The sequence below is a fragment of the Panthera tigris genome, chromosome F2 (assembly GCF_018350195.1).
Source record: "Panthera tigris isolate Pti1 chromosome F2, P.tigris_Pti1_mat1.1, whole genome shotgun sequence".
Taxonomy (NCBI): Eukaryota; Metazoa; Chordata; class Mammalia; order Carnivora; family Felidae; genus Panthera; species Panthera tigris.
Genome location: NC_056676.1, coordinates 57,931,658 through 57,947,618, shown reverse-complemented (window position 1 = coordinate 57,947,618; position 15,961 = coordinate 57,931,658). Strand labels below are relative to the sequence as shown.

Genomic DNA, 15,961 nt, shown 5'->3' with positions numbered 1-15,961 from the left:
CGGAAGTCCAGGGGAAATACCATTATTTTATATATTCAGAATTTGTATATTTTCTCTACTGATAATGTTTTTAAAAAGCTATATTGTCTTAATATGTTCTTTTTTAAACGGCCCAGAAGAAACAAAACAGTATTATAAAACTACCTGGATAATCTGAAGCTACCAATTTTAAGAACAAACTTAGGATAGGAAAGACACTTAGGATAGGAAAGAAACATAAAAATATTCTAAATGCTTTTTCTCTATAATTCTACGATCTCTTTAAAAAAAAAAGACAACCTACTGCCTTCTTGAAAATAAATCTTGGCTTTCTCATCTCTTTTGCAGAGAATAACTAATTGAGTAACCACAAAATTAAGTGGATGGGTTTCTGGATTATTTTTAGAGGAATCAAGAATGTGGTTATGTGAGACTTTTTAAAAAATGAGTTTCATATTTTATGATGGCTAACAATAGACTTCAAGTTCAATGCATTACTAGATCAATTATACTTTGAGTAAAAAATATCCCCAAAAGATTTGGAAGAACAGAGAATATTGAAAAGATCATTGAACTTGGAATCAAGAGAGCTGGATAGAGTGTAGATAATTGTTAATAAAATATTTGAATCCCAAGACAAATAGAGATCTTTTAAAAGGTCTCTTCAGCTAACTTAAGGCCCAGAGAATAGTTGATGAATTCTATAAAGACATTTTATATATCTCTCCTCCAGCTTTCTCTAATATTTCCATTTTACGTAACCAAAGAATTGTCAGAACCAAGAAATTAACATTGCTACAATACTATGAACTAACTTAAAGACTTTATACCAATGTCACCAGTTTTTCCACTGAAGTTATTTTTGTTTCGGGACCTCACATTGTATTTAGTTATTATTTCTCCTTAGGCTTTTTTAGTCTGTAACAGTTCCTCAAGCTTTCCTTGTCTCTCATGACCTTGATATTTTTGAAGAATATTAATAATTTATTTTGTCTAATGACGGTCAGTTTGGTTGAGTGTTAGGCTTCTTCATGACTAGACTGATATTATGTATTTTTGTCAAGAATATCACAGAGCTGATGTTGAGTTCTTCTGAAAGCATTATATGACAGGGTTCGTAATACTGCTCTGTTTTATTACCCGTGATGTTGACTTTCCTGGTTTCTCCACTATAGAGTTATTGTTATGGATTCATTTTATTTATGGTTTCATTTTATTTTATGGATTCATTTTATTTTGGTTTTATGGATTATAATCAAGTACTATCGTATTTATTTTGTTGCTCAAATTATTAGTTGCTACATCAGTTTGGTGCCCTCGGTTTCAACATATACATACATACATATATATGTATGTATATTTATATACATGTATATGAATATATAATGAATCTATGTAATTCATAATATAGTGTATACACACACACACACACACACACACATATGCATATAGTTAGATACATCAGCATGGACATTTATTTTCTTGGTTTAGTATGCATTCTTATATTCCTTAGCTCTGTACACTGAAAAGACTGAGAAGCAATGGCACTCCAGTAGTACCCAGTACACAGAACTTGAGTTCTCAATGCCATTCTCTCTTTAGACACATTCATAATGCATCAAGACTCCTTATGGATTCCAGGGTTTGGGCAGGACAAACACTTAAATGTATTTTAATATTCTAGCTCAAAAATACTTTTTTGTTCACTAGGGTAAGAGCATCAGTACATCAAGCAAATGCTCTTCTATTAATTTTAAAGAAAATTTAAGAAGAAAACTACTCAATATCAGTGCACTAGAGTACAAGTTTTCTAATGTCAAAGGAAGGGAAATGATTGATGTAGATGATAAGTAAAACAACAAAAACAAAAACAAAAAACAAACAAAAAAAACAACTAAGAATCCCTCAACTCTACAAGGCAATGATTCCAAGACTGGATTGTAATGTGTAAAAGTTATGCTTATATTTGTTCTAATAATAATTGATATATTTCTCCAGCATACCTCTCTATAAATCAATGTTCGGTGTGGACAGTTGATGTGAGTATGGGCCATGTGTGGGGATATAACCACCTGCTTCTTGGTTAATCCAACTGGATAAATATGTTTGCGACTATTTCTGCTTTTTTTAATGTAAATTAAGCAATTTAAATGATTCCATTTTATGTCCTTTCTTAGCATACCAATTATACCTCTTTTTATTTTTTTACTACATCCCTCGAGTTCACAATTTATATTTTTAAGTACTCTGTCCACCTACAAATAACACCGTATCAGTTCACATGTACTGCAGGTACATAATAGAATATCCCAATTTCCTCTTGTGCATGTATTGTGACACGGCTGTCATTCATTTCACTTGAACATATGCTATTTTCACCCAGTATGTTCTTAGAACTATAACTTTAAACAGTTATCTTTTTAGGACAATTAAGAATAAGAAAATAATCTTTTGTTTACAAAAAGTTATTCATTTATTTTGAGAGACAGAGAGAGAGCACAAGCAGGAGAGGGGAAAAAGAGAGGTGGGGGTAGAGATTCCTAAGCAGACTTCACACTGTCCATACTACCCCAAAGGAGGGCTTGATCTCACATAACATGGGGTCATTACCTGAGCAGAAATTAAGAGTCAGACACTTAACTGACTGAGCCACCTAGGTGTCCCCAAATTAAAAAATCTTATTTTAGGGGCGCCTGGGTGGCTCAGTCGGTTGTGTCCAACTTTGGCTCAGGTCATGATCTCACAGTTTGTGAGTTCGAGCCCTGCATCGGGCTCTGTGCTGACAGCTCAGAGCCTGGAGCCTGCTTCACATTCTGTGTCTCCCTCTCTCTCTGCCCCTTCCCTGCTCATGCTGTCTCTCTCTCTGTCTCAAAAATAAATAAACATTAAAAAAATTTAAAAAAATCTTATTTTACCTTATTCATTCCTTCTCTGGCCTTCTTCCTTTCTTTACTTAGACCCACAAATCTGCCCTATAAAATTTTCTTCTGCCTGAAGTATGTATATATAATGTTTCCTATATCATGGAAGAAAGGCCTACCGTCAATAAATTTCCTCAGTTTTTGTTTGTTAAAATTTATTTCTCCTTCATTTTTAAAAAATTTTTAATACTTATTTTTATCATTTTTTTACTATTTATTTTTGAGAGGCGGGGGGTGAGCAGGGGAGGGGCAGAGAGAGAGGGAGACACAGAATCAAAAGCAGGCTGTAGGCTCTGAGCTGTCAGTACAGAGCCCGAAGTAGGGCTGAAACTCAGAAACCATGGGATCATGACCTGAGCCAAAGTACAACAGCGCTTGCTTATCAGACTGAGCCACCCAGGCTCCCTGTTCACTCACCTCTTCTTTATTAGTTTTGTTTTGTTTTTCTCTTTGAAAATTGCCAATTCATTTTTTTTACCTAGTTTCTACTAGGCAGTATTATGTTTTGTTGTAATTTGAACATAATACACATCAGTATGTGTGTGTTGTGCATTCTCTGAGTTTCCTGGATCTGTGGTTTGTTGTCTGTCTTTAGCTTTGAAATTTGCATGAATTACTACTTCAAATATTTTTTCTGCTAAATTTTCTCTTTCTTCTCCTCCTGATATTCCAATTAACATTTTTAAAATTGTACCAGAGTTCTTAGGTGTTACCTTTTGTATTTTTTCTTTGCTTTTTGGTTCTGGAAGTCTCTGTTAACCTATACTTAAGCTTACTGATTCTTTCTTCAGCCATGTTCAGCTTACTGATGAGCCCATCAAAGCCAATATTCATTGTGTTGGAAGTTTCTTTTTTTAGCATTTCCTTTTAATTCTAAGAATTTTTATCTCTCCACTTACATTAAACATCTGTTCTTGCATGTTGTTTTCCATTAGAAGCCTTAACATATCAATAAGCATAATTATATTAAATTCCCTGTCTGATAATTCTAATATCTGTAATATCAGAGACTGAGTTTGACATTTGATTTGTCTTTTCAGACTATGTTTTCTCTCACCTTTTGGCATGATTAATAACTGTTAGTTGAAAGCCAGGTATGTATCAGGTCATAGGGACTAAGGTAAGTAGGTGTTGGGGTGAGGATTTATGTTACTTTGGGTAGGAGTTGGACTATATTTAATGCTCGCTGCAGCTTTAAGTGCCATCAGATCAAACTGTTCTACTGTCATTATTTTTGTCACCATGCTTGCCTTTAACTTCTGTAAGGAGTCTGCCTCTTGCAGCTCTTTGTTGTAATCCACTGTTTTTATACTAGAGCCTTGTTGTAAATGGTGCATAGTGCAAGATGAAGAGAGTGTTCTATAATCTAATGTTTAAATCTCAGGCTTTGATTCTCTGGTATGTGGCCCCCACAAGTGTTTTTCCAGTGGTATAATTCCACCCCACCACCCTGGTCCCCTACTCCCTTTCCTAATTACAGTGTTTAAAATCTCTCTCTCTTTCTCTTTCTCTCTCTCTCTCTCTCTCTCTCTCTCTCTCAATTTTTGCTACATTCTTTCTCTAAACATTGGGCTAGAAAGGAAAGTCGGAAAAGGCTAGATTGGAGGAAATTCCTTTCATCTAGCTGAGGTAAGCTTTTGGCAAAGCATTTTCTGTTGAGTGTTGGGTCTTTATTATGGAGAATGTTCTGGGTTTATGTCTCAAGGATTAATCTTGCCCTCCTCCTGCTGCTGTGATAAGCAGCATCTTTCTCAGAATTCACCCTGATAATCTGGTGGTGTTCCTGGAGGTAAGCCTATAAAAGTGTGGGACCTCCCAAAGACTGTGGCCTCAGAAATTTCTCAGTCTCCTACTACATCAGCAGTTCTTCAAATTACTATTTAAGTAGTGCCACTAGTCACGATTCCAACACCCATTACTCTAGGTAATCAGATCTCAGATATAATTCTATGGATAGATCCATCTCTTGACATTTTCGGTTGGCTGTTTGCCCTGAAATCTTAGTTTTCTGATGGGTTGACAAAAAGTCACTGATTTCCAGGATGTCTAGCTTTTTTCTTATTATAAGAACAGGTGTAAAAACTTCTAAGCTCTTTATTTCATGGAATTGAAATCTACCTGTGTATTTTTAAGTAATGAGATTGTGAAAAAAGAATAAAATTATTACACAATTATTGACTTACATAATTCTACCTATTATACATATTTGATATGAGAGCTCAGAAACATCATAATTGGTATCATTTCATGTAAGTGTATTCAATAAATATTGACTTATACTATTTTATTTTTATTAATTGTCATAGCTATTATACTTTCTAGGCTTCTAAATCTATTTACAATCCCTTATTTGCCACATTCTCTTGCCCTTAGTACCTATGTACTATTCCCTTACCTGGACCTTCCTTTCATTATCATATTCAGGATCTTCCACAAAATTAATATAATTCAATAGACAATGCCAAGTTGGCAGAGGGGTGTTCGCCAAAGCTATTCATCTTCTTCTTCTCAAATTAGTTAGCACATCAATTTAATAAGTCTTTAATCTTCTGCCATCTACAATCTAATACTTTCTCTGGTTTTGGATGATGAAGTATATATTTTTATTTTACTACATTTTGACCTCTGGGCTCACTTCCAGCACAGAAAGAAGAAAGTGTAACCTTTGATCTAGATCTAGGACTTTAGTTCATTTTGGCAAAGGTAGAGACTACTTGGAACAGCAGATTGACAAATTTGCTATTAAGTAACCGGTTAGTACCCATGGAAAATAAAAATACGCCTTGTGATGTTATGTTTACTGATCTTGTTTTGGCCTTTAGAAAGATTTCTTTCCCCATCAAGTTTTATTTGAATATAAACAGAAAGAGAAAGAGACTCAATCAAAATAAACAGCAAAGCAATAAAAAAAGTCCTTTTATAGGGAATGGCTTGCCCTAAAGGAAAGAACCATATTAAAGCTAGCAAAAGGCCAAACTCCACCTTTCTCAATTCTCCAGTGATTCCATCTGTAAGAAGCAGACATTTGAGAATTTTGAGACAATGGTGAGAAAAGCAGATTCATGAGGCTAGGTCTTCTCTAAAAATAGACCAAATGGTGTATTCAGATATGAAAAATTATATTGAATTCTTACTAGAAAAATACACTATACTTAACAGAGTACATTGAAACAATCAAATAAGATTTTATATATATTTTATATATATTTTATATTACATATATATATTATACACATATATATTATGCATATATATATATATGCATATTTAATTGTCCCAAAAGTAACATCAGTAACATTCATAATTATTAACTGGAAAACAGTATGGATTAAGGCAAAAAGTACAGTCAAAAATGATGGTAGGCATGAATGGTCCAGCTTCCTGCATTTAAAATTCTCAAGTGCCCCATGACTACAGAATATTCATTATATGTAAAAATAAGTTTTTCTGAATATTTTATAAATCTTTCAGAAGGACAAAGGAAAAGCTTTATTTTAATTATACACTTTTTCTTTTATTTAAAACAGTAGCATTTTTTTACTTTTATGTTCTGTACTATCCTCCAGAATTATGGAATTCTTATCATTCATGCTATTATGAATTGTATGCTTGAAAACAGAAAATTAAAGGAAAATTAAGACATAAAAAGAAAAATTAAAGATCAGATCATTGATCTACAAATATCAGACTTTTTTTTTAGTTTCTAAGAGTTTATTTCATACATATAAAATTCTTAATTGGTCATTAACCTAAAGGATTTTAATTTAGCATTTACAAATAAAAATTAAAGAAAAATAGATATTTCTTAGCATTAAATAACTGAATTCCTTATTTCACAGTTGAAACCTCCAAGACTTAAAAAAGGAAGATAATTTGTTTTGCTTTCACAATCAGTAAGATTCTCAAATCCACATCTGTTGATTTTCACTCTAATGTCCCTGTTATCATACAGCTGTGGTACATTTTCACCCATTTCGGCATTCCTTTTTCCCTTTCTGCCTTTGATTATTTGTCGTTCAACTGAAGCACAGGGCATTAAACAATACATCGATCACTATTTTCTCTGCTTATTTTACATTGGTGTATCTGACATCAGTTCACTTGAAAATTATGAATTGTAACACTCTACTAACATTATAAAATAGAACTTGCTGAAATTTTCCAATTTTTTCTCCAAGATCCCACATTCCCCAAAACAAGGATATGACTGAGACAATGAAGCAGCAACTTCAAATGAAGTTACTCTTCTGTTCTCTGCACTCTGCTGAGATTTCTCAGTGTTCCACAAATCTGTGTATCTTAATACTCTACCTGGATAGTGTGTTTATGTAAGGTAGCTGGGATGGTGATCTTGGGAGGCAATGAATTGTTCTGAAATTAAACTTGCCAATCTCTTTGAAATACAGTTCATGGTATATTTAAGAAAAACGCATTTGAAATGTCACTGCACTACATACTCGCTATGCCAAATTCTAGCTAGGTATTGATTTTTGCAGCCAAGTCACAAACCTTTTGAAAGTAGAGCTTGCATTTAAAATGCCAACGTTTAATTATTTAAAAAAAATGATCAGATTTCTGAATAATAAAGAAGATATGTATCTTCGTAAATCATTCTTGTGGTTTTTTTCAGGAGTATGGAACTTCAGCGATTGTTTTCATATGATTGATTTCATATGTTCATTTTTGTAGAAGATGGTATTATGAACAAAACTACTAAAATTAATGTATTAACAGTACAATTACATGTATCACATTTTAATGAGGACAAATGTTGGAAGTCAGATATTTTTTGCTAGCTTCTGGGCTACCTTTCACCCACACACAAAATTCCCAAATGGCTTTTCATGTCTTTCTTCTTCTCGTGCCCTTTTTTTCCCTTCCCATGCCTTTTAAAAAGAAATGGGACTAGCTAGATTGTGTACATGACCCAAAAGCCTTCCTATGTCTAACTGGTTTGCACATACAAAGTGGCAGAAGTTTTAAACAGCAGAAATGCCACATGGATACCAGCACAATACCATGGATTATTTTTAGCTCTCCTCCTCCATTCTCTATAATAGCATATTCTATCGATAATAGCAAAGTCTCACAAAGTGAAATGTCCATTATTGTGAATTTCAAATTGCACATGGCTGGAGTCTCTGTATCCTGACGTACTATGTAACCTATCCCAGGCAATTGTTTCTATTTTCCCTGTCCTTTTGCTTTTCAATCCAGTCTGTTACCAAGCAAGAGAACAAAATACAACTGAAAGATGAATACCTGTTATACTGATCAAGAGAGTCTGGCTATAAATTAATGGCTTAAAAATCTGGCATGTAAACAACAGATCACTGTCCGATGGAATGGAGAATGTTACCACAGAAGAGAAAAGAAGTCAAAGGATGGGAGAAAGCATTTGTTTTAGCAAAGGAATTAAACCTGAAAAGAGCCAAGAGATCCTAGTGGCTTGCTGATTTCTTTAATACTATGTGAAATGAACTGGAAGAACAAATGTAGTAGATAAGAACTATAATCTTCACTTCTTCTTTATCATTCTTTGGTGGAAATTCTGTTTGGTCTGACAAGGCCAATGAAATGGACACATGAAATCTATCATTTAGCAGTGTTGACATATGAAATATGAAATCAAAAGCATAAAGACTTATAATAAGCAGCTAACATATGAACAACTTTAGCTATAAACACATTATTCATCCTTATATTTTAATAATTTTGATAATTTTGGAGGATTTATAGTAATATTCATTTAAGACTTGTAATCCTGGTATGATTCCAGGGTAATCATATATTGTAATTACTATGAGGAAATAGATTATAGTAGTTTGGATATGTTCAGAAAATTATATAGGAAACAAGAAACAAAGACTTGGAAATAGAAACTGAGTTTCCTTATTTCACATGCATGTTTCCAGTCAGTTCTTTTTTAATTTTGTTTAATGTTTTATTTATTTTTGAGACAGATGTTTGTTTAATGTTTTTATTTATTTTTGAGAGCATGACCAGGGGAGGGGCAGAGAGAGAGGAAGACACAGAATCCGAAGCAGGCTCTGGGCTCCAAGCCATCAGCACAGAGCCCAACCCCGGGCTTGAACTCACGGACTGTGAGATCATGACCTGAGCCGAAGTCGGACGCTTAACTGACTGAGCCACCCAGGCGCCCCTCCAGTCAGTTTTAAAGAAGTCTGATTTCCTCCTTTAATTTATTTTTGTATGCCAATTTTCACATGACTCTGTGTACATGTGTGTGTGCCCTTCTCACATGCATGCTTGTTGAAGCCCTGCATGATAAGAACAGGACTGATTGATATGAACATGGATAAGAACAAGGATAGAACAGGACTGATTGACAGGAGGATGAAGATCTAAACATAAAGTGACAAAGATTGGAGAATCACAGGCCGAAGAGCTAAGGCTAAAGGTGAAGAGATAAAAGATTGGGAGAGTACAGAATATTTTATAACTGGTGGGATTTGGGCAGGCAAGGAAAACAGAATTCATGGGAGACAAGTTCCACACTAACATTTAACATTCATCACTGACTTACAATCTCAAAAACACTAGTAGACTACATATGTGTCATTGAGGATTGGGGCAAGATCCCAACATGGTGAATGTTTTTCAACGCACTTAACAGTCCTGTTTAACAAAGTATTGTGTAACCAGAAACTATTGCTTCCAACACTGAGATGAGACAGTGATGGTTTGGAGGCCATGTAGCTCCTATTGGACACCCAAGACGTTTGCTGGTAATCATCCTCAATCCCTGACATTGCAGTAAAATATTCCAGTCTCAACCAAATGTTCTAATAGCTACCATTGTTTCCAGGCTTTGGAACAAATGGTCTAGAATTTCTAGTAGATGCTCTCTGCATGGTTCTAGTGCTTTTCTGATTGCCGCCCCCAAAATGTATAACCTCCAAGGAATTCTCTCTTGGCATAAGGAGTATATGGGCTCTTTTTTTCTTTCCATCAAATACTGAAATATAAAAACAATTATGTGTTTAAATTTACCTAAATTTAAATATACCTGAAGGTATAAACTTAAGATTCCTTCATCACCACCCAATTTCCTAGAGAATTCCTTTGTTTATAATCTTTAATGAACTGGAATTGCATTATGTATGCTTGTTTTCTACAGGAAACATCTAGTTTTGAAAGGTACATCATACCAGTATCATAAGACTAAACTCAGAGTAATTTTTTTTAATGTTTATTTATTTTTGAGAGACAGAGAGAGACAGAGCATGAGTGGGGAGGGGCGGAGAGAGAAGGAGAGAGACACAGAATCCAAAGCAGGCTCCAGGCTCTGAGCTGTCAGCACAGAGCTCGATGCGGGGGCTCGAACCCACAAACCATGAAATCATGACCTGAGCTGAAGTCAGATGCTTAACTGACTGGGCCACCCAGGCACCCCTCAGAGCAGTTTTTACAACATACCCTGATGTTGAAGTTGTAGCCATGTCAGGTAAATTTCTACTCTCTTGTAATATTAATTAATGTTAATATTTATAGAAGTGTTATTGAGGATATTTTCTATTATCACATTAGTCCTAATTCATCAAAATCACCAGAGTAGTACACTTAAAAATATAGATTCTTCACCTAGTCATTACCTGAATCATAACATCAACCTATGATATGCCATATGTTGCTCTTTGTATTCAGAGATAAGAAAATTTTATTTATTGCTTTGTTATTGATTTTTGTCTTTAATAATTTTGTTCACTAGATTTCTGCATCTCTTTTCATAAAATTAAAAAAATTGTAAGACATATGCAATATAAAATTTACCATTTTAACCATTTTTAAGCATATAGTTCCGTGGCATGTGCATTCACATTCTCCTCACCCCCTTGCAAATGTCATTCTACCTTCTGTCTAAATGAATTTAACTATTCTAGGTACCTCATATATGTAAGTGAATTAATACAGTATTTGTCCTTTTGTGACTGGCTTATTTCACTTAATATAAAATCTTCAACATTCATTAATATCATGCATCAGAATTTTCTTCCTTTGTGAGGTTGAACAATGTTCCAATGTATGTATATACCACATTTTGTTTATTTGTTCTATTTATCCACTTTGAATAACAAAAAATCTTAGAGTTAATCCCCTATATCAACCATGCAAATGTTTCTGTATTATATACATTTTTTTTCATCTAGACATTTGTATTTTCCCATCAATGACTGGTAAATGTTCTTGTTGCAAGTTATATTATATCCCTTTGCGAAGAAATTCAGTTATAAAAATAAGATTTTAAATAAACTAATAGGTAAATATGTTAGAATATTTTTCTACATATCTAAAAACAGGACTGCATAACAGTTTGATTAAAATAAGAGAAGAGGAGGGTCACCTAGGTGGCTCAGTCAGTTAAGTGTCTGACTCTTGGTTTTGGCTCAGGTCATGATCTCATGGTTTGTGGGTTCAAGCCCTGCATGGGTCTCTGTGGTGACAATGCACATCCTGCTTGGGATTCTCTCTTCTTCTCTCTCTGCCCCTCTCCTGCTTGTGCTCTCTCTCTCTCTTTCTCTGTCTCTCAAATAAATAATCTTAAAACATATTTTAAAAATAAAAAATTAAATAAGAGAAGAGGAAGAAAAAGTTATAATTATGGGTGTGTGTGCTAGGCCTTTTGCATATGCTATCCTACCAAATGATGACCTTAACTTCGAAGATAACTATATTTTTGCTTTATTTTTACATAGGAGGATATTGAGATTCAGATAGCTCGGAGATAAGAACTGGCTGAACTGGCTGGTAAATTGAGCTCTATATTGCTCAAGATTTCATAAAGTATTCATTATGCTATACCAAACAAACACTATTTAATAGAAATTTGCCTCATTTTTGACAGAATCAAAGAGTTAAGGATTATATAACTTTGAGTGCACATTACCCTCTAATAGAATCATTACCCTCTAATAGAATCATAACCAGTTTGAATGGCGAAGAAGAGTCTTAACGACCTATTTATATTTATGTCTGCAAGTACAAAATAAGCATCGTAAGAACATGGTAAAAAAAAATAATCCGTTCAAAAAAGACTATTTTAATATAATAGGCCAACCGCCCACTTCATTCTCCTTGGAATTCAAAATTATTAGTGTAAGTCATATTCATTCATTCACTCATTAGGTAGTCAGTAGACAGTACACAGTTGTGAACAGAAATAATGCATAGCAGTGAATGAGAGATATGTTCTTTGCCTCATGGTACTTGAAATAAATAAAAAAGGAAATACTCTGAGTATTAATTTTGAGTCAGAAATGAAGCAAAGAAATGAACAGCTGCAATAAAGACTAGTATGAGATGGGAGATAATGATAGGAAGATGATAGAGAGATCTTTGAAACAGGGGAGGAGAAACTCTGAAAAGATGGCTTTTATGGAGAACCCAAATATGAGAAAAAATAAAAACAAGGGGGAAAATGTTTCATCACTTCCCCATATGGTTTGGAGAAGGGTAAAATCTTGGAATGCACAAGATATTGAAACAAGATAAGTGTAGGAAGATGGTGACAAGAGAAGAAGTTGTTATGTAGCTCTTACGGTGCTTGTTTAAAAATGAGATGTTATGTACAATCCAGCAATTTCAGTTCTCATTATATATCCTAAAGAATTGAAAGTAGGGCCTTGGAGAGATATTTGCATATCCATATTCATAACAGCACTATTCACAAGAGCCAAGAGATAAAAGCAATCCAACTGTCCATTGGCAGATGAATGGATAAACAAAAGGTGTTATGCATACAAGGGGTTAGTATTTAAGCTTGAAAGGGAAGAATATTCTGACACATACTAAATCATGGATGAATTTTGAGGATACTATGTTAAGTGAAGTAACCCTGTCACAAAAAGACAAATATTATATGATTCCAACGATATTAGGTATCTGGAGTAGTCAAGTTCATAGCAACAGAAAGTAAAATGAGGCTTTTCAGAGACTGGTGGTAGGGAGAAAGAGAAAATCATTGTTTAATGGATAGAGTTTCAGTTTTGCAATATGAAAAAATTTTAGAAATTGTGCAACATTGTAAATATATGTAACTCTGCTGAACTATACATTTAGAAATTGGCAAGATGGCAAGTTTTATGTTATGTGGGTTTACCTCAGTTGAAATTTTTTAAAAAATGATGTTAGACACACTACAATACTTGGGAAGAAATGCCAAATTCATGAGTCATATTAAAACGTTTGTTTCCTACTTAGAAGTTACTCATTAAGTTCACTATTTGGCTAAGAAACTTGCTCCAACATTCCAATCTTGCAGCATTTGATCATGAACAAATTTTTAAATTTTAATAAGTAGAATATTTTTATTTCATATATTCTGTATCTATACTTGAAATATAATTTAAATTATAATCATTAAATTTAAATTATAATTTAAATTATAATTTAAATTATAATTATATATTTATTAAGCATTATTTTTGTCATTTTATACTCAGCTGTATATTTTGCAAAAGAACACAGAGATGATTCTGTGCTACAGTGTTAAAATATATGCCCTGAACAAATATACTGTATGCTTTATAAGAGCCAAAGACGTCTCTACCTTAGGAAGTTAGCCTGTAAGTATAGTGTGGGCAGAGACTCTTTTTTTCTGATTATCTTTAAATCCATTTTCCTTAGATTTGCTGACAGTAGTTAAGAGTTCATAAATGTATTCTGAATAAGTCAATTTCAACCCCTATGCAGACCAGTGGGAGAGAGAGCTCCTGTAATTTTATCTCATTATGTAGTCAGCTACTTATTAAAGCTAGAAATAGTAACTATGTATGTTTCATGTTGTCAGGAAGGTACTCTGGACTCTTTTTGATGCTCTGGACAAAGTACTTATTTTATGTTGAGTCATTTTTTTAACTAGTAAACATGTTAAAAATAGTACATGGTTTATTTTGTAAGTGTTCATTGTTTTCATTTATGGGACATTTACAGCAAGTAGCTTTCTAAAAATTTTTCATGGGAAATCCATGAATGACAAGTATTTAATATTCAAATTTAATGGTAATCACTAAATTATTATTAAATTTTATATAATCTTGAGAGAATAATATAATCCATTATTATACAATGATTTACACAAAAAAAACTATTCAATATTTTCAACAAAAACTGTACTTAATGTACATGAAGCTATAGAGAAACAAAAAGAAAATCTTGCTAGATAATCTTTTAATTGCCTGTATTCTAAAACTTTAAAGTTATTGATCTTTCTCATTTCCTTCAAACCTATGATTTTTAAATGGGTTATCATCAATAAAGTGTCTTAGAGCCTGAATAGCAAGTCATGTCTTTTACGGAATGATTTTTCTATATAAGCTAACTTCCATGTTTGAGTTTTTATCTTTAAAAGTTTTTTCATCATCTATAAAGGGGTTATCCTCATTCCTTTGTTTTTCTTTTAGCATATAAATCTTTGTGTTTAAATCTGTTATGAAACTAAACAGATATTTGGTACTTTTAAAAGCTTCATTTTGAATTCCTTGCTATGTGACAGTTATACCTCTTAGATGAATATGTAAGCAGAAACATCTTTGGTATTCAATTAAAATTAAAAAGAAAAAAAAATATTGTGTCTTGGAAAGTTTCCAGACAATAGAACTGAAATATCTGCCCATATATCCCTGGATATGTTGCCAAAGTGTATAAAATAAATGGGAGGAGTTACTCAAACCAACAGAAGAAATACTTTCAGGATTAACACAGAGAAAAAGGAAGATTCACAGCCCTGGGGAAAAAAGACACCATTTTAATGACTTCAATAATCACAGAATATAAAATACTAAGTGTTTTCAGACAATATTTAGGCATTCAAAGCCTCTTTTAAAATCTTTACTAGACAAGTAACTATGGAGCTATGAAGTTTTATTTTACATTTCAGACATATTTTAAAACAGAATATGCCGTGAAAATTCTTTTAGTACTCATACCTTATATGTTTCTACAATCATAAGTATTTTTTTCTACTTCCACTTCTTTGATATGTCTTTTTAAATTTATATGTATTCAATTATTGGGATGGAATCCCAGGAAGTATTATCAGATTTGTAATTTACCAATTAACACTGAAATAAATTGTTTCTATATGAGAAAATGAGAAATATAGGTATAACAATGTAGAAATGGTAATTCCACTCATAATTTTCTAACTAAGAAGGGTGATTCTGAGTAACTTCAGTATTTAAGGTTATCTCTATTTAGAAATTGCAGTTATATCACAAAAAAGGATGAGATTCACAGAAAATGTACTTTTTTAAAAAGCCAGTATTTCAATATACAATGAGGAAAATTCTTATTTTAGCAGATGAAACTTCTCACATCACAATGAACAATAAGTTTTAGCTTTCAATATAGTTTATATATCTTGTCACTAAGCAATTGATATTTAAATGTATCCTTGGATGGAAGATAAAATAGAAAAAAATATTTCAATAATAAAGAAATTTTGAGGGACACTTGGGTGGCTCAGTGAGTTAAGCATCTGAGAGGCTCAGGTCATGATCTCATGGTTCTTGAGTTCAAGCCCTGTGGCCGGCTCTGTGCTGACAGCTCAGACCCTGGAGCCTGTGTCTCCTTCGCTCCCTGCCCCTCCCCTGCTTACACTTTGTCTCTCTGTCTCTTTTGCTCAAAAACAAATAAATATTTAAAAAGAAAATTTAAATAAAAAATAATAAATAAATTTTAACTCTGAATGCTTATTATTTTCAAAGTTCACTTTTAAGTTTGTAAGCTGAGTTTCACATTTCCTTCTGTCATAAAAATGAGATTTTCCTTTAGAAATAAAGCATATTCTTTTTTTTTAGTGTTAATATCATTCTATTAAAAACTATTTTTGATTAGTACCTGTCCAAGGTTCATAAATTAGATGTTTTTTTTTTTTCCTGGAAAATGTGCCCTGATTTTTCTACTGTTTTGGAATTTTTAGAATAAAAATGACACTTTGGAAGGTCAAGACTGATGGTTCTGATTGTGATAAATGGTGTATATGATTTCGCTGCTATAAACCAGGAAAGAGTGAAGGAAGATTTGAGACAAGTAATATC

At 33.0% G+C, this 15,961-nt stretch overlaps 1 long non-coding RNA gene across 1 annotated transcript in view; it reads left to right on the top strand.

Moving 5' to 3' along the window:
* The window catches only part of LOC122235114, a 68,946-nt gene extending 60,621 nt beyond the window's left edge, over positions 1-8,325 (top strand). Inside the window, exons 4-5 of the long non-coding RNA XR_006213243.1 lie at positions 3,941-3,994; positions 8,118-8,325. This is a non-coding gene — a long non-coding RNA (uncharacterized LOC122235114). The remainder of the gene's footprint in view (positions 1-3,940; positions 3,995-8,117) is intronic.
* Positions 8,326-15,961: the final 7,636 nt, after the last annotated feature.